The sequence below is a fragment of the Oncorhynchus gorbuscha genome, linkage group LG02 (assembly GCF_021184085.1).
Source record: "Oncorhynchus gorbuscha isolate QuinsamMale2020 ecotype Even-year linkage group LG02, OgorEven_v1.0, whole genome shotgun sequence".
Taxonomy (NCBI): domain Eukaryota; kingdom Metazoa; phylum Chordata; class Actinopteri; order Salmoniformes; family Salmonidae; genus Oncorhynchus; species Oncorhynchus gorbuscha.
The window spans coordinates 59,460,694-59,481,529 of NC_060174.1; the positions used below are offsets into that span (position 1 = coordinate 59,460,694).

Below are 20,836 nucleotides of genomic sequence, written 5' to 3' on the forward strand. Positions count from 1 at the left end.
GTTTACATTTCTCACGTTTTAGGCTTCCAGCTTTGGCCTGGGATGGATCATGCTACAATGAGATGGGCACAGAGGTACGTATGTACAGTCCTTTTCAGTGTGGCGGCAAATTAATTGAACAGGAGAATAGGATGTGGTTGCTTGTGGTGGGAGAGCAGTGTGGATGGTGGGGGAGAACATCCACAGTGATGCTGATTGGTTGCTCTGGCTTATCACCTATTGACTAAAATAAAAATAGATTTAGAAATGATTTTGACCTTGCCTTAGCTCAACAGCTGAAAAGCTTTCATTAACATACTTCCAGAGATAGCAAGACATTCAGTACTCACTGAATGAGGTAGCCTACCCATCCCCATTTACAAGTGAATTCATCAATTAAATAAATTATAATATAGCACATTCAATGACATTATTACTATAGACTATAGGCTACTCCTGTATCTACTCCTGTCCAATACCGTTATCATTGAATGAAGTGCGTACCATCCACATTAACTATTTTATTTATCAATTAGATAAATAATACAAGCACATGCCGTTACATTATTGTAGAATAGGCTACTCCCGTATTCACACTATATTAGGATACCGTTATGATTTCATTGGTCTTGTCAGGCATGATTTGAAGGTATTCGATCGAAGTTGAACGTCGTACCCCGTTCCCTTCTTCAGTGAAAAGTAGTTATGCATCCCATATTCAATTCAGTTCGAGTGTGAAGGCCTAGTGACAGTGGAAAAATAAACCCATAGCTCCAGCACACAAGGGCATCGTCTTACAATGTAAAATATGTATATATCCTATAGAACCACGTGTGTATATTTTCATTTACAATTTAATTCAAACATGAAATAAATTATACTAGCACATCAAATTACGTTATTTTTGTACACTAGCTTATTCCCTTATCGACATAGTAAATAATATTGCCTACCTGCTTTCGACAGAACGTTATCAACTCATTATCAACAAAAAAAATAATATTTTCTTATAAACCCAATTTGCCTTATCAACACAGTAGGCCTAAATATATTACTCACGACATCACAACATAAATATAGCCTACGTACTCCTCAATCGGATCAAAGACATATTGGTAATTATTTTGCATCGTCTCTAAGGAAACTATCTGGGGGCAGACACTCTGCTGCTTGTAAAAAACTAAACAAATGAATGAATGCCTGTGTCTCTTCCGAGCTCTTAATTGGGGTATGGACATCCCAAGGATCCCAAATAGCTCAAAAACTCCTCTATTCGACTGAAAGCCATGGACACACATCTTATTGGTTGTCTGATTTAGGCTACTGGGTAACAACACAGTTTGTGGTTGGCTAACAACATTTAGATCTGTATGCAGGGAGATAACATAACATACTATGCCATGAGGTGTTGAGGGAAAAACAGATTGGATTGGATATAATATTTTCTAGGCAATTTGCGATAACAGGAAATACACAAGCTGTAGGCTACACCATAGCTCAAGGTTGGCTACTTCGGAATGTCGGCTTGCACGGGTCAGTTTCTAACATTTATTGTTGAGATTGAATTCATATAAATATAAACTATGCACCTTATGACTTTCATTAACATGCAAACGTCACACACGTTTTTAAGCTGTTGGTATGAAGACATGTTAGTTAGACGCCGCATTCATGCAGACGTTAGTAAGGTGTTGGTATGATGATATAGTAGTTACACGCAGGCGTCACGCAGACGTTAAATATCATGTCATGTCAGATGTTCAATGGTAGGTGACAGCCACACGGTGGTATGTTTGCCTAGGCTTAATTCTGGCACATATCATCACCCCCACCCCCATGTGTTTTATAGGTACCATTGAAGGGAGTGGAGTGTGGAGGTGGGGCAATTTACGTTGGAGATTCCTGGTGTTTGTGACGCTCGCCGTTTAGCGCGACGCAGATCCAGTGGGGAGTGTGGTGAAACAGAGGTGAGACAGTCTGTTCTTTTGAGTTTTGATTCAGTCTTTACCTGACAATGTAATGTTATGATATATGAGTTATGCTGTTACAGGAGATTTGAAGGTGTGGGACAGAGGAATGTGTAGTTTCGTCGGGAACTGTACATGTTGCTGGGGATCGGAGGTGTCCGGTGCGAGAGAGGCAGGTTGAGGTGGCCAGGGTCAGAGTAGTGCAGAAAATGTTGTATTCCGACGCAGTGAAGAAAGTAGAGGAAGGTGGATCAAGGGTGAGGGATTCTGAGAGGATTCGTGTTAATAGTAGATCTGCGCCAGAACCGATGGATAGGCCAATGAGTGATATGTTTTAGTAAGGTTGGCTTCTTAGCGTTCATAGCAATGGTTATCAACTGTACTGCTGTGATTTAACGTAAATCACAGAAAATGGATGTCGTGGTGGTATCTGCAGAGAAATACTTGAGGATACGAGATTTGACTAAAGAAGAGTTACAGGGTGTGTTGAGTGGTAGTGTCCCGACCTCTCGGGTCATTGGCCTGGGGTAGGATCAGATGGGGTTAAAGTAGTGGAATAACGTGGTGGGTTTTAATGAGTGTAGTGTTAGTAAGATAATGGAAAAACATTTTGTGTTGAATTTGACCCATTTTGTATCACAAAGTGTAACGGATTTATACTATAGCTCATTTGGGGGCGGTAACGCAACAAATTGGATGCCAACCGCCGTTAAACTCCACCGAAGAAGAAGACGACGACGACGACAAAGAAGAATGATTATTTCTGGCTGTAGTTGATGCATGAAGTGTCACATTTCCTCTGCTTTTTTGTTGTTGATTTAAGCAACATTCAGAAACTCGGTAACGTCACACCCAACATTATCAGCTGTAGTGTTAACGTTGGGCTTTTATAATATTTTATCTGCAAATCAGACTAACAAAGACATCTTTTCTGGCACGGATAAAAGTGCGTTTTGAAAGGATTCCACGCAATATTATTGCAAGACTATTCGCTAGCTAGATATGCGAGGATGTGTCGTTTTAGGCACAACGTTAGCTTGCTAAACTGTACATTCTTGATGTTTTTAGATAGCTAGATAGCAACGCTAACGTTAGCTCGCTATAGAGTCAGGCTTCCCGTGTGTGATTTCAAAGTAGTCAGATTGATTTTTAAAAGTCACCAAGTTAACGTTAGCTAGTTAATGCTAAACTGCTAGTGTGAGATTACCATTGTGCAATTAGTCAACAAGCAAGTCGGCGTTAAAAGCCAGCTAGCTATATTAACGATTTATTAGCCAGTTAGTAATACAATTTAGCCTGCAGTTTATTCTTGATTATACTGTTAGTTTGTCGTTATCATTCTTAAATATGGTAGCCTATGTCGAGGATGTCATCATGATTTTTAATATTACGTAATTATATTGTATAACGTTTCTACAAAACTGTCAAATCACAAAATCATATCACATTCTCGACATTGGCTACCATATTTAAGTACAGTAGCTAGAATCTGCTGCTGACATTTCAGCTAGTCAGTCATATTGTAGCTGGCTTCAGACATACAGTAGCTAGAATCTGCTGCTGACATTTCAGCTACAATATTCATATTGTAGCTGGCTTCAGCTCGTTTGCTAAATTTAATAGATTATTATAGTTTAGATTTACATTTATGGTGTGGTGATTTACTTATTAGGGAATTTATAACAGCCTGATTAAGTCATGTATTGTGGTTTGATTAATGAAGGAATGTGGTAGGCAATTAGATGTAAACATATGTTAGCAATGTCAGTGATGATTTGTGGGCTCACTTTCTTCCTGTGTCTATCTGTCTGTTCTTAGCTGGCCCCACCAATCCCTACCATTATGCCTGCTCTATTAGAGAGGCCCAAACTGTCCAATGACATGGCACGCGCCTTGCACAAGCACATCATGCGGGAGCGAGACCGCAAGAGACAAGGTAAGAAAGAACACTCTACCAAATGACACGGAGTTTGAAAACTCAAAAAAGTTACTGCCTATGTTTGCATGCACACAGTTTTCCGGATAGTGGCTCATATCCCGCTTAAGGTCTTAATCGGGATAAGCTGTTTACATTTGATATCTTGAGTATCCCTATTCTCATGAATAAACTGGATATTCCTAACTTAAGTACATATGGGTTAAATTGAATAGTAACTGTGATAAGGACACTGACCGTAGTCCTATAACCTCTCACATGTAACATAGTATAATATTAACACCTGCAGAATGATTCATTTCTTTCAGTGAAATGATACAACAAACTTTTATTAAAACATTTTCCAAATTTAAAAAAGGAAGGGAAGTGCTGCTAAGGTACACAATAGTAGATTTTGGTAGACAGAAGGTGCTCTTTTGTAAAAGGGGTAAACTGGTCATCAAAAAGCTAGGAAGACCAAGGCACTCTTTAATATGATTAATTAAAATGCCTTCATTAGTGTGGCATGTTAAATGGAAACAAAGTTTTAAAACTGATGCGTTTTGGCTGCATGGCCTTCATCAGGGAGTACAAAGGTATAATACATGTCCTCTTTTGAACATCTTTTTCAATCAACCCTAATTTGAAGAGGGAGTGGTTACATAATTCATTGGACAACACCTATCAAGGCTAGAAGCATCAGAACCCCTAGAAAGGTAGATCTAACCTCTATTTTATAGTACACTAGATAACAGCAACATGGACCACAACAGTCTAAACATAGCTGAGGGCAATAGAGCAATGTGAATCTTGTCTGAGGACAAGGAGTTTAGAAATTTGATTTCTTTCTTTCTGCGTCTCTTGATAAAATGTGAATACATGTGTAATGTGTTATCTTTGACACATATGCAAGCATACAGTATTTCAACCACATAAAATATGCACCCAAGAGGAGCTGAAGTCTTATCAGAAAAATGTAATTTTCTCAGCTTTTCATTTCCTTAAAACCGGTCAAACTGATGACACTATACATTTGGTAAAATGACGCGCAAGAAGATGGCAGACGTTTTATGTGCCCCCAGCCGATTGTAAAAAAAAAATAATATTTTGTACATAATGTTGTCGCTACAGTCTTGTCTTTTATGACTGAAAATAACTTCTGGACATCAGGACAACAATTACTCACAACGGACTGGTAGAATCCATTTTTCCCTTTAACGAGTCTGACGAGGCCGACGCTAAAGGTATACTTTCTCAGGAACAGGCCCAGATCCCCGTAATTTGCGTGAAGAGGAGGCTAAGAACATTTTTCTGAAGGGCGAGCTGCCTTCTGAGAATTTGTAGATGATAAACCCCCACTTCTTTCCATTCTGTTAGCTAACATGCAGTCTTTGGAAAATAAAATATATGACCTACGTACGTGGAAGATTAAACTACCAATGGGACATTCAAAACTATCGACACCAACATACAGCTGGCTGGTTCTACGCTGCACAGGCAGGATAGAACAGCGGCGTCTGGTAAGACAAGGGGTGGCGGACTATGTATTTGTGTAAATAACAGCTGGTGCACGATATCTAAGGAAGTTTTGAGCTATTGCTCGCCTGAGGTAGAGTATCTCATGATAAACTGTAGACCATACGACATACCAAGAGTTTTCATCTGTATTTTTCATAGTTGTTTACATACTACCACAGTCAGAGGCTGGCACTAAGACAGCATTGAATGAGCTGTATTACGCAATAAGCAAACAAGAAAATGCTCAACCAGAGGCGGCGCTTCTAGTAGCTGGGGACTTTAATGCAGGGAAACTTAAATCCGTTTTACCAAATTTCTATCAGCATGTTAAATGTACAACCAGAGGGGGAAAAAACACTGGACCACCTTTACTCCACACACAAAGACACGTACAAAGCTCTCCCTCGCCTTCCATTTGGCAAATCTGACAATAATTCTATCCTTCTGATTCATGCTTACAAGCAAAGATTATAGCAGGAAGCACCAGTGACTAGATCAATAAAAAAGTGGTCAGATTAAGCAGATGCTAAGCTACAGGACTGTTTTGCTAGCACAGACTGGAATATATTCCGGGATTCCTCCGATGTCATTGAGGAGTACACCATATCAGTCACTGGCTTCATCAATAATTGCATTGACGACGTTGTCCCCACAGTGACCGTACGTACATATCCCAACAAGAAGCCATGGATTACAGGCAACATCCTCACTGAGCTAAAGGCTAGAGCTGCCGCTTTCAAGGATTGGGACTCTAACCCGCAAGCTTATTAGACATTCCGCTATGCCCTCCAACGAACCATCAAACAGGCAAAGTGTCAATATAGGACTAAGATCGAATCATACTACACTGGCTCTGACACTCGTCGGATGTGGCAGAGCTTGCAAACCATTAGACTATAAAGGGAAGTACCACCGAGAGCTGCCCAGTGACACAAGCCTACCAGACGAGCTAAACTACTTCTATGCTCACTTTGAGTCAAATAACACTAAAACGTGCATGAGAGCACTAACTGTTCTGGAAGACTGATCACGCTCGCCGCAGCCAATTTGAGTAAGACCTTTAAACAGGTTAACATTCACAGGGCTTTGAAAGGCTGGTCATGGCTCACGTCAACACCATTATCCCAGAAACCCTAGACCCACTCCAATTTGCATACCGACAGATCCACAGATGATGCTGTCTCTATTGCACTCCACACTGCCCTTTCCCACCTGGACAAAAGGAACACTTATGTGAGGATGCTATTCATTGACAACAGCTCAGCGTTCAACAACGTAGTGCCCTCAAAGCTCATCAATATGCTAAGGACCCTGGGACTAAACACCTCCCTCTGCAACTAGATCCTGGACTTCCTGACGGGCCACCCACAGGTGGTAAGGGTAGGTAACAACATAGGGGCCCCTCAGGGGTGCGTGCTCAGTCCTCTCCTGTACTCCCCATTCACTCATGACTACATGGCCAAGCACAACTCCAACACCATCAAGTTTGCCGATGACACAACAGTGATAGGCCTGATCAACGACGAGACCGCCTATAGGGAGGAGGTCAGAGACCTGGCCATTTGGTGCAAGAACAACAACCTCTCCCTCAATGTGATCAAGACAAAGGAGATGATTGTGGACTACAGGAAAAATAGGACTGAGCACTCCCCCATTCTCATCGATGGTGCTGCAGGGGAGCAAGATGAGAGCTTCAAGTTCCTCGGCGTCCACATCACCAACAAACTAACATGGTCCAAGCACACCAAGACAGTCAGAAGACAGAAAAGATTTGGCGTGGGTCCTCAGATCCTCAATGTTCCACAACTGCAACATCGAGAGCATTCTGACTGGTTGCACCACTGCCTGGTATGGCAACTGCTCGGCCTCCGACTGCAAGGCACTACAGAGAGTAGTGCGATCGGCCCAGTACATCACTGGGGCCAAGCTTCCTGCCATGACACCAGGCGGTGTCAGAAGAAGGCCCTAAAAATGGTAAATGACTGCAGCCACCATAGTGTATGACTATCTGAGCTCCAAGTCTGGGCCCGAGAGGCTTCGAAACCGCCTCTACCCCCAAACCTTAAGATTCCTGAACACCTAATCAAATGCCCACTCAAGACTATTTGATTGCCCACCCTCTTTTACGTCACTGCTGCTCTTTATCATTGCATAGTCACTTTAATAACTACCTACATTTATATATTACCTCAACTAACCATTGCCCCCGCACATTGACTCTGTACCGGTACCCCCTTGTATATAGTCTCGTTATTGTTATTTTACTGCTGCTCTTTAATCACTTGTTACTTTTATTTCTTTATTCTATCCATATTTTTTTTAAACTGCATTGTTGTTTAGGGGCTCGTAAGTAAGCATTTCACTGTAAGGCTTCACCTGTTGTATTCTGCTCATGTGACTCAAATTTGATTCGATTTCACACAGGACAAGTCTTTCTACTGTTTTGGAGTTATTGCGTTTTCTCCCTGGTCCCTAAACAAAAGACAACTTTACTGGTGTTAACCTTACTAGGGCAGGCGTTCCACTAGCGGAACCCCTTGACAACATTCCGCTGAAAAGGCAGCGCGCGAAATTCAATCTTTTTTTTAAATATGCAACTTTCACACATTAAAACAAGTCCAATACAGCAAATTAAAGAAACATCTTGTTTAATCTACCCATCGTGTCTGATTTCAGAAATGCTTTAGGTCATAGCCAAGTAAAAAAAACAGCCATTTTCCAGTCAAAGATAGGAGTCACAAAAAGCAGAAATATAGATAAAATGAATCACTAACCTTTGATCTTCATCAGATGACTCATAGGACATCATGTATGTTTTGTTCGATAATGTGAATATTTATATGCAAAAATGTCAGTTTAAATTTGCGCGTTACGTGCAGTAATGTTTTGATTCCAAAACATCCGGTGATTTTGCAGAAATACTCATAATAAACATTGATAAAAGATACAAGTGTTATTCACAGAATTAATGACAGACTTCTCCTTAATGCAACCACTGTGTCAGATTTTTAAAAAACTTTGCGGAAAAAGCATAATCTGAGAACGGTGCTCGGAGCCCAATCCAGCCAGAGAAATATCCGCCATTTTGGAGTCAACAGAAGTTAGAAATAACCTTTGATCTTCATCAGAAGGCACTCCCATGAATCCCAGTTCGACAATAAATGACTGATTTGTCCCATAAAGTCCATAATTTATGGCCAAATAGCCACTTGTTGTTAGCGTGTTCAGCCCAGTAATCCATCTTCATGAGGCGTGAGCTCTTCGTCCAGACAAAAACTCAAAAAGTTCTGTTACAGGTCGTAGAAACAAGTCAAACGATTTAGGATGTTTTTAACATAAAACAATAATAATGTTCCAACCGGAGAATTCCTATGTCTGAAGAAAAGCAATGGAACGAGAGCTAACTGTCGGATGCGCGCGTCACGAGCCTGAGACACTCTGCCAGACCACTGATCAGATCACAGGTCTCCTGAGCCCCTCCTTTTATAGTAGAATCCTCATTCAAGTTTCTAAAGACGGTTGACATCTAGTGGAAGCCGTAGGAAGTGCAACTTGACTCCATAGACACTGTGTATTCGGTAGAGCAAGCTTTGAAAAACTACAAACCTCAATGTCCCACTTCCTGGTTGGATTTTTCTCAGGTTTTCTCAGGTTTTCGCCTGCCATAAGAGTTCTGTTATACTCACAGACATCATTCAAATAGTTTTAGAAACTTCAGAGTGTTTTCTATCCAATACTAATAATACTATGCATATATTAGCATCTGGGACAGAGTAGAAGGCACATTCTGGGCACACTATTCATCCAAAAGTGAAAATCCTGCCCCCTATCCCAAAGGAGTGAATGAATTAGTAATCTAGTTAATTCTGTCAATGTAAGACATTCTGGTGAGCACTACTTTCAGTAAGTCTTCTGGGGCAAAAAGTTATGACAAACAAATGGCCTACCAAATTTCTGAAATTATAATATGGCCTACCAGATTTTGGGAATTATAATCAGAATTGTCTAAGTTGGGGGTTGAAGTAGCCAGTAGTAAATTCATTATAATACGCTGTTACTTTTTGAAGTGAATTGTTTGGCAATCCGATTAAAACATCACGCAACACCCATGATATGCAAAACTAAGCCTGCACAGATAGCAAAAACAACAGTAAACAGGGTTAGATGTTTACATTCCACAGTATCCAGTCTTAGATTAGAATATGCCAGGCATTTTATCTGGGTTTCTCATAATGGGTTACAAGCTTTTGTAAACAGGATATGATGTTGTGCGCCAACTCAAAAGAAAAATACTTGAGTATCCCGAATAATAACAGGATATTGGTGTGCATGTGAACGTGGTCATTCATACCAACTCCTGTCCTTGTAAACCCCCTCATCCAACCTTGTGTGACAGAGGAAGAAGAAGTAGACAAAATGATGGAGCAGAAGCAGAAGGAGGAGGAAGAAAGGAAGAGGAAGAAAGAGGTGGAGGAGAGAATGTCTTTAGATGAGACAAAAGAGCAGGTGCGTTATTGAGAATTTTACATTGGCCAGTGCCTGCTTCTTTCTATTTCTTTTATTCAACTCCTCTTTGAGGTTCCCTCTCGCTCTGCCTTAGATCATGAAGATGGGGGAGAAGCTACAAGGGCTACAAGAGGAGAAACACCAGCTCTTCCTCCAGTTGAAGAAAGTACTCCATGAGGAGGAGAAGAGACGGAGGAAAGAACAGAGGTAAAGTCTCTACTGGCTCTTGAATGTACTTTCTGGAGGTCTTACAAACATCACTTATCCTTAACCTTGTGGTTCCAGATATGTATGTGCTGTCTTGACCACATCTATGGTGTGATAGCGCATACAGTGGGGGAAAAAATATTTAGTCAGCCACCAATTGTGCAAGTTCTCCCACTTAAAAAGATGAGAGGCCTGTAATTTTCATCATAGGTACACTTCAACGATGACAGACAAAATGAGAAGAAAAAGAAATCCAGAAAATCACACTGTAGGATTTTTAACAAATTTATTTGCAAATTATGGTGGCAAAATAAGTATTTGGTCACCTACAAACAAGCAAGGTTTCTGGCTCTCACAAACGTGTAACTTCTTATTTAAGAGGCTCCTCTGTCCTCCACTCATTACCTGTATTAATGGCACCTGTTTGAACTTGTTATCAGTATAAAAGACACCTGTCCACAACCTCTAACAGTCACACTCCAAACTCCACTATGGCCAAGACCAAAGAGCTGTCAAAGGACACCAGAAACAAAATTGTAGACCTGCACCAGGCTGGGATGACTGAATCTGCAATATAGGTAAGCAGCTTGGTTTGAAGAAATCAACTGTGGGAGCAATTATTAGGAAATGGAAGACATACAAGACCACTGATAATCTCCATCGATCTGTGGCTCCACGCAAGATCTCACCCCGTGGGGTCAAAATGATCACAAGAACGGTGAGCAAAAATCCCAGAACCACACGGGGGGACCTAGTGAATGACCTGCAGAGCTGGGACCAAAGTAAAAAAGCCTACCATCAGTAACACACTACGCTGCCAGGGACTCAAATCCTGCAGTGCCAGACGTGTCCCCCTGCTTAAGCCAGTACATGTCCAGGCCCGTCTGAAGTTTGCTAGAGAGCATTTGGATGATCCAGAAGAAGATTGGGAGAATGTCATATGGTCAGATTAAACCAAAATATAACTTTTTGGTAAAAACTCAACTCATCGTGTTTGGAGGACAACGAATGCTGAGTTGCATCCAAAGAACACCATACCTACTGTGAAGCATGGGGGTGGAAACATCATGCTTTGGGGCTGTTTTTCTGCAAAGGGACCAGGACGACTGATCCGTGTAAAGGAAACAATGAATGGGGCCATGTATCGTGAGATTTTGAGTGAAAAGCTCCTTCCATCAGCAAGGGCATTGAAGATTAAATGTCACTGGGTCTTTAAGCATGACAATGATCCCAAACACACCGCCCGGGCAACGGAGTGGCTTCGTGAGAAGCATTTCAAGATCCTGGAGTGGCCTAGCCAGTCTCCAAGGATTTTCTATGGGGTTGAGATCTGGAGGGAGTTGAAAGTCCGTGTTGCCCAGCAACAGCCCCAAAACATCACTGCTCTAGAGGAGATCTGCATGGAGGAATGGGCCAAAATACCAGCAACAGTGTGTGAAAACCTTGTGAAGACTTACAGAAAATGTCTGTCTGTGATTGCCAACAAAGGGTATATAACAAAGTATTGAGACAGATTTTTGTTATTGACCAAATACTTATTTTCCACCATAATTTGCAAATAAATTCATTAAAAATCCTACAATGTTTTTTCTTATTTTGTCTGTCATAGTTGAAGTGTACCTATGATAAATTACAGGCCTCTCATCTTTTTAAGTGGGAGAACTTGCACAATTGGTGGCTGACTAAATATTTTTTTGCCCCACTGTACATATCTGGGACCACCAGGCTAACACATCCCCACATTCCCCAGCAACCTACTTAGGTTATTGGCTTTTGATGTGAGATTCAGTCCTATTTGCTGATAGATTAGCGTTAACATTGTTACCGTACACATACACACATTGTTACTACTGACTGCTAGTGTGTGACTATGGACATGATTGTTTTCTTGTAGTGATATGACAACCCTGACATCATCTACGTACCAGCCCAGCATGGCTATCCACTCCCACTCAGGACAACACCTGCTCAGCATGCAAGGTAATTCACATAGATTTTATGTATCACAAGTTTGATTGTTAATACACACAAACTGTGTATTATCTTTCTCTCTGTCTCCTTCCTCTCTATATCAATGATCAGCGGGTCAAGTGAGTCACGGCCGCTCTGCTGCCCTGCTAGGAGAACGGAGTAAACAGCTCTTCCAGTCCCCTGTCCTTCCGGTGAGTGAGCAGACGTCTTAATATAAACGCATGTAAAGTGTTGGTCCCATGTTTCATGACCTGAAATAAAAGATCCCAGAAATGTTCCATATGCACAAAAAGGATATTTCTCTCTATTTTGTGCACAAATTTGTTTACATCCCTGTTAGTGAGTGTTTCTCTTTTGCCAAAATAATCCATCCACCTAACAGGTGTGACATATTAAGAAGCTGATTGAAAAGGATGATCATTACACAGGTGCACTTTGGGCTGGGTACAATATAAGGTTTTGTTACAAAACACAATGTCACAGATGTCTCAAGTTGAGGGAGAATGCATTTGGCATGCTGTGACTGCAGGAATGTTCACCAGAGCTGTTGCCAGAGAATTTAATATTAATTTCTCTTCCATAAGCTGCCTCCAACATCGTTTTTGAGAATTTGGCAGACCACGTGTAACCACGCCAGCCCAGGACGTCCACATCTGCCGCCTTCACCTGCAGGATCATCTGAGACCAGCCACCCAGACAGCTGATGAAACTGGGTTTGCACAGCCAAAGAATTTCTGCACAAACTGTCATAAACTGTCTCAGGGAAGCTCAATTGCGAGCTCGTCATCCTTACCAGGGTCTTCACCTGACTGCAGTTCGGTGTTGTAACCGAGTTCAGTGGGCATATGCTCACGTTCAATGTTCACTGGCATGCTGGAGAAGTGGAGGAATCCTGCATTTAACTGTACTGGGCAGATGGCAGACAATGTGTATGGTGTCGTGTGGGCGAGCGGTTTCCTGATGTCAACATTGTAAACCGAGTGCCCCATGGTGGAGGTGGTGTTATGAAATGGGCAGGCATAAACCTCTATCAACGAACACAATTGCATTTTATCGATGTCAATTTGAATGTACAGGAGATACCGTGACAAGATCCTGAGGCCCGTTGTCGTGCCGTTCATTCCCTGCTATCACCTGAAGTTTTAGCATGAAAATGCATAGCCCCATGTCGCAAGGATCTGTACACACTCCTGGAAGCTGAAGCTGAATATGTCCCAGTTGTTCCGTGGCCTGCATACTCACCAGACATGTCACACATTGAGCATGTTTGGGATGCTCTGTATCGATGTGTATGACAGTGGGTTCCAGTTCCCGCCAATATCCAGTAACTTCGCACAGCCTTTGAAGAAGAGCGGGACAACATTCCACAGGCCACAATCAACAGCCTGATCAACTCTATGCAAAGGAGATGTGTTGCGCCGCACGAGACCAATAGTGGTCACACTAGATACTGACTGGTTTTCTGATCCACGCCCCAACACCTCTGTAAACAGTATGTACATTCTTGAAGCCCACAGGCGATGTGACATTATTCCATTCATGGCAGACTTATCACCGCGATGTGTATGTGTGCATGAGCGTTTGAGTGAAGGAGTGTGTGTATGTTTTGAATAGGAAACGAGGTTTTATTTTATTTTTTCGTTTGTTGTATATACTGGTACTCCATGTTTTTGATAGCTACAAGGACACTGTGGCTGTATTCCCAGTCATGTGAAATCCATAGATTAGGGTCTAATGAATTTATTTAAATTGACTGATTTCCTTATATGACCTGTAACTCAGTGAAATCTTTGAAACTGTTAAATGTTGCCTTTATCTTTTGGTTCAGTGTAGAAATGGGGTTCATAGGTTTTGGCCTCAACCACCTTAGTCAGTGTATGCAGCAGGCACTTGTTCCTGTTGATCATAATTAGGATTTACGTAGAATGTATGCACACATGACTGTAAGTCGCTTTGGATAAAAGCGTCTGCTAAATGGCATTTATTATTATTATTATTACTTCAGTGACTTGAGGAATGACTGGGGACACAAGATGCCCTAGTTGTTGTACTTAATTGTTCTATAATTTATTTAGTTCAGGCTTGAATGTAATGTAATAACTATAGAATATATGCAATTCCAGTACAGTGAATGCCTGAAAACGTGTCCTGTATGTTGTTTGACAGGGGCGTCACTACCAGGGCCAGCCAGGGATGAGCTCCGGAGGCTTGGAGCATGGGCAGTATGCATCCAGCCAGGCAGCCCATGGCCCCTACGGCCAGCTCACCCAGGCACAGCACGGCACTCCCTTCGCCCCCAGCCAGTCTGTCCCTGTCAGTTACGCCAGCAGCTCACAGCTCAGAGGTAACCGGTTTGAATTTTGAATGTAATTGTTATTCCAGAGACGCGTTGTCTATGTGAGATGTTAAAGCAAATAATTTTGTCTGGTAGCCTGCTCCCAGATCTGTTGTCTTGCCCGCTCCTATTGTCATTGTAATGCCAAGCATGTTTGACAACGATCAATGGAGTTGTCAAGATGGCACAAACGGATCTGGGAACAGGTGTTGAATCTTTAGGTATTATGTTTTTTCAAGGTGACCATGTTGCGGTTATTATGAGAATGAGATACCTAATGTTTGTGCATGCTTCATTCATAAACCCCATCGCTATGTCCCTTCTTGTGTCCAGGTGCCTCAGCCTTCCAGGCCATGCAGTACCTGCCTCAACAGCAGCAGGGCTACGCTGTACACAGCCACTTTACATCTCAGCCAGGTACCTTTCACCTGTGTGTCTGTGTCTACTGAAATCTATATGTTGTCGTAGGCCCTATCGTGATTGTGGCACAGTATGTTTAAGAAGGTTTATGCGTAAAGGCGCTGGGATGGCTTGGTGTACTGACTGCACCTAGGACTCTGTCAGTAATTGAATAACCATAACTGATGTTTATGGATGATGTTCCGTCATGAAAATTAAACAACCTAAAAAAAACGTTTAAATAGGCCTGTATTTATTTTTTATTAACTTTTAATAAAATTTGATGTAGGTGAACTTGACCTAATAGCGGGAGTGTTTACTAATGATGATAAGCATTTGATTTGCTAACTTAGTCTACATCTCCTCCTTTTCCCAACTGTCGTTGGATGCTCGAGCAGCTAAACCGCTAGATGCATGGGGTGGAGAAGTGCTAGCGTATATGCTTCAGTAAAAAAATTTTTTTAGTTTGTGTGGATAAGTAAATAAATCTGTTTTTAAAAACAGGTTGGATGTGTCTGACTATTAATTACTCAACAGCAGATGACAAGTTTGTTCTGGCTCCGAGGCCTATAATGTGCTAATGTGTCAAATGGACAATGTGCAAATCATATCCAACCTGGCATAGTATCATTTGATATGTAGTCTTCTCTTAATTTGTAGACTAATCAACGCTGATAAATAGGCTGTGTTGCGTGTATTTGTTTCTAGGTTAATGATGGTCAGTTTCGCCTGGTTGTCTTCCCTTCGTACGTTCCTTGTCAATTCATGATCTTATAGCCTACTTTCGGAAAGAATAAGGTAGTCCTAAGTTTTTTCATACGTTTTAAGAAAATACATTTTTGTTTTGCTCTTGTCTTGACATAAGCTGGTGGCTTTGATTGACAGGTCCTTTTACGGGGTGGTGCGCGTGTGAGTTCGCTGATTTTCTCTCTATAGGCCTATATGTCCATTCAGAAGGTTTCTTAAAGTAGCCTGTCTAGTCTTCTATCTGTAATGAAAATTGAATGCTCCGGTCATAATTTAATCTTGTTCAAGGCCATTTCTCACCAAGTCTGTTATTGTCGTCCGAATAATTAGGAAGAAAAAAATAAATATGTGAACGTCTTGTTTATGATAGTGTTCACACCAATTGCGAAATATCGTCCTGCCACAATCCGTCAATTATTTTCCGGAACAGGTTAGATTTTCGTGTCTCTTTCAAATGCGGAAAATCTGTTGTCCAATATAATTTGTTATCAGGGACACTGCCGCTGACAGGTCTTTTGGGTTCAATGTGTGAATTCATGAACAAATTAATTTCTCAGACTTTTTAACGTTTGCAATGCATCAGTTAAGCTATGTATCAATTCAATGGGATCACGTCACACCAGATCTAGGCTACATACACTTTGTTCTCACCAGTTCATTGCTAACGCTGCATCCTATGACGATTGATCAATGCTTCTCTTCTCGAATAGGCCTATTAGTTTTAGAAATTGCTCGAAGTAAGTTGCATATTATATTGCTCGTTCAAGAGCTAGAGAGAGGGGGATGAGATGGGCCAGTGGAGTTGCCAGCAGAGATGTGTGAATTTCCCAAGAAGGGAACAGTGAAGGAGACAGATGTGTAAGTTAGAAGTGGATTGATTTATTAATGCATCATTTGTATAGCCTCTATACAGTATTGGGCTATATGTTATAGGCCTGCTAAAGTAAATCTAGGCGACCCTAAAAGACAAAGAAAAAATACCTTTTAAGTGGTTGCTCAGATTTAAATAAAGCACTCAAATTAAGATGTAGTGTCAACATAATCACCCATTGCTTCAATAAAATTGATCAAGGGCTGATCATTAGGCTATGGACAGGTTGCATACATGTTTTACATTTTCTTATGGTTATCAATTTCATCTTTATGCCTATCACAGCTGTCTCTATATTCCCCTTTTTAAAACATTCCTCGTCAATTTACGATGGGCTACGTTGTTTTAGCATTGTCCTATAATGTAGACAATTTTTTTTTGATATCCCACAGAAAGGATTTGAAGTTCAGGCAATGTTTTTAGTATGTCTTTGGGAAGGGACAAATGTGATTTGCTTATGCGTCTGAAGGAGATGCGCTGCAGACAGCTCGATTGATGGGTCCTTTTAGGTGGGTGGTGTGCATGTATGAGTTCACCAATTCCTTATGTCCATTCATACAGTTTACTACATTTGGCCAAGCCTGTCTGGACATCATCTCTTTTAATCAGATAGAAAACAACAAGACTTATGTCTTGTTGCAGGGTCAGCATATGTGCAGGGAATGACGACAGGTGCCAGTTTTGCGTTTCCTCTCATTAAATGTGGTGCAACTGAATGAAACTTAGCCCAGCTCTCTTCAAGATTCATCCTACAGGATGCATAGCCTATATTATAATATTTTCAGCAGCGTATTATTTTTCCAGTAGTATATGATCGTTCTCTAGGTACTGTGTCCTCTTGCTACTTTGAACAAAATATTGCCACATAGAATGATCGCAGAAGCATTGGTGACGTTATGCGAATTGTTTGGGATAAGTGGAGGGAAAAACGCGATGGGCTTGATGTGAGTGGTTTAGTGCGACAAAATTGGAATCTATATTTTTTTGTGGAATTCCTCTCCAATCGGACATTTCTTAATTTGTATACTAGATTAATATTTCGAGGTAATAACTTGAATAATAATAACGAAGTGTAATGATAATAGTAAAGTTGCAGAGAAAAGCCTCCTCTCTTTTGAGTCTGATATGCCTAATCCTCCCCCCAATGGTGATGTTGGTGACATGTACATTGGCCTGGCCAATTACCTTAACCTCAAATTCCAAGACTGTAACAGCCCTAGACGATAAATATGTCTGGGACAGTTCAAAACAGACATTCGGACAGTTGTGGGACTATGGGCCAGAAAAAAAATTCAACACAGAAAGATGAGGCCAATGAAACGGCTCACAATATTTAGCTTAAAAGTTGATAAACTATGAATAATTCACATAAGCGCAGCAATGTGTTTACTCGTCTCGGCCATGTATGTGAATGTTCCAAAACTCTATTATGCGAAAACACCATTCTCAAACGTGCACCTGATGCGAGCGATTTAAAATATTTTATTTTTATTTATTTATTTTTTTTAAAAAATTTAGAATGCGACAGAGATGGATATAATAGTAGGAATTTACAAAGAGGGAATAAATGAAGATGCAACAATAGGATTGTGCCTTCCTGCCTTTGGACAGTAGAAGAAGAAATGCTGGTTTCAATGGCAAATCAGGAAATCTTTGCTTTTTTTCTATGACCGGATTTTGGCTGTAGGCTATGTAAAACGTCCAGGTTTCAAATAATTATATGGCTGGCTAGGCATCGCATATGTAATTATGTAGGTTATGGAAATGTGTATTAGAATATAATTCCAATGTTGGGCAAATAGGCCTATTAGAATGCACATTTTACTCAGCCTGTCTGCGTGTCCACCGGCCCAGAGCTGAGGCTATGGCTATCTACTATGGTATTCTATTTATGCACAGGCATAAATGTTTGTTTTAATTGAATTGAAACGGAAGTCTAATGAAGTGAGACTTTGTCCTTGTGTTCCTTGGCTAATTATATAGTTTTGTTCACCAGCTAGGTTGTTTTTCAATGTTTTGAGTTTCAACTGCTAGGGAGATGCAATGTGGATACTAGTCAGACTCAATCTCACAGGCGAAAACATGCATCACCACGGTGAACATTTTAAGTCTCTGTTTAAAAGACTTAGGTCACAAAATGTTTTATGAAATTAAACATAACACACTACTTCTTGCTACTAACACATGATTTAGAAACATTACAAAGCGTGCTCATCTGTATTTTTTTAAAAATGTTTTGTTGGTGTAATTTTAGATTTCATTTTTATCTGGACTGGTAAAAATCTGAATACCTGTCACAGTGGCTGGTGTACCAAAAAGTACATTTTAGTCCCTGGCTGTTAGCAGGTGGTGGCGGTCAATCAGGTCAAGGTGACCATTCTTCACTGACTGAAGAGGGAGGGTGAAGCGGAGAAAGTGAAGGCTGCGGAACACACTCACTCACACACACGCCATTCTTTATTGTATGTTGTAGTTTAAGGGGGCAGCTGCTGGTGGAATGTTTATTCCACCAGTTTATTCCGTAACCAGTTCACAATAACATTGTTTGTTCTCTCTTAGATATATTATATACATGTGGTTAGCATGTTCAGTTAATCAATTGTAATTTATTAATAATGTAATGGATGTTTGCCTGTGTTCATTCAAAATAAGAAGTTTTTTTTCTTAACAAATTAACTTGATGTAGTATAGACTCTCTGTATTTGTCTCAGAAATACACCAATTAATTTAAAAGCACTGCAAAAGACCCATGTTGGCATATCAAAACATTTTTTTTAAACTATTTTAATTTTGGGACAGTTCAAGATCAGTTTGGGACAGTTGAAATTGCACTTCCAGATGGTACCAGGATGGTGAGGAAATAAAGTTAGTCGCATGCTCTGCTTAAACTACTACTACTCTTGCTTCCCTCCATTTTTCTCTTTTAAACATATTCTGTATTTTGTCACCAGGATTTATCCCTAGTGCTGGGATCCCTCTACAGAAGCAACTGGAACATGCCAATCAACAATCTGGCTTCACTGACTCTGTGAGTTTGTTGGGCCCCCTTATAGAGTGGAAGAGTAGCATTGCACACAATTAAATAATATGGTGTTAAGTGTTATAAACCATACAGTGTTCAAACAAACCTTTTTAGAGGTTGATCACAAGCAGTGTATTGTATCTGTTTGTGGATGGGCTGTCTGTGGTTAACTCACACGTAACTGTCCGTTAATCTTTGTCTGCTGTGTTTTTGTGGTGGTTTCAGAGTGCTCTACGGTCCGTGCACCCTCAGGCTCTTCATGCCAGTGCTGCAGGCCTGCTGCCTTCCCCCTCCCTCACAGTGCAGATCCCTCCTGCCAAGGTAAGGCCAACCCCCTTTACCCACCTGCCCTGGGTCGTCTTCATTAGGACAAAAGTAGCAAAATGCTTTGCAATGAAGAACGAAACAAGTGTTTCTTATTGGACCGGTGTAGTTAGTACCTCTCCATTTCACTCAGTTTTCTTCCATTTTGTGCCTAATAAATACAAACCTGCTGTATGTACTAACCTCTTCCCTCTGGTATTACACACCACAAAGCCACTTAGTCAGTTATCCTTATCAATTCATAACGTCAGTTATCCTTATCAATTCATAACGTCATGTCTTCCTTTCTTGCTCCTCCTGTTCTGTGTGAATAGTCTGGCTTGCCATACACCCACCCCCCGTCCGGCTTCTCCAGGAAGCTTCACTCATGGAACTCCTCCACAGCAGTCTCACCCAGTGAGTATCCTATCACTAGGGCCTGGAGTTTTGGTTGATGATATGTAGCACTGTGCTTTTACCGGTATTTCCAGCCTTATTCTGCTAGTGACGCAGCTGTCAGAAAATTATAGGAAATTATATTTGACACAAGCTGTTTCCAATCAATCAATGGCTGGATGTACACGCGTGTTTTGCGGGGGTTCGCCTGATCCATTGGAGGCGTAGTTCTGCGAATACATTTTGTTTTTGGCAAGGAACTCTTTTTGTAGATAAGTGATTCTGCACCTTACTTTGCTCAAACTGATCCTCTCCAACTGACTCAATTTCTGGTCATCGGTGGGTATAAAAATGGGGCAGTTAAAATGGAGTCAATGAAACCAACCATGGAAGGAGAAAGAAAAGTTCCAAAATAAGAATATAGCTTTAAGAAAAGTACGAGCCAATACTCCACAGGGACGCTCTATGCAGATGACGATATATTCAGCCAAACATGCAACTTAGCATTAGCTCGTAAACACAAAGACAGGATAGACGGACATCTGAAATAACATTACGCTGTCTCATAAGAATTCTAGGACTACTGGCCAAGATCGTTTAGTCAGGTGGGTGGTCCTGGAGGATATGGTGGAGGGTTTCGCAATTGCCAACATGCCTCTAGAAAAAGTTGATAACCCCGAAATGCGCGCATTCATTAAAT

The 20,836-nt window shown here is 41.0% G+C and overlaps 1 pseudogene; it reads left to right on the forward strand.

The window, feature by feature from the left end:
* The first annotated feature begins 1,327 nt into the window (after nt 1-1,327).
* Nucleotides 1,328-20,836, forward strand: part of LOC124005502 — a 37,531-nt pseudogene continuing 18,022 nt past the window's right edge.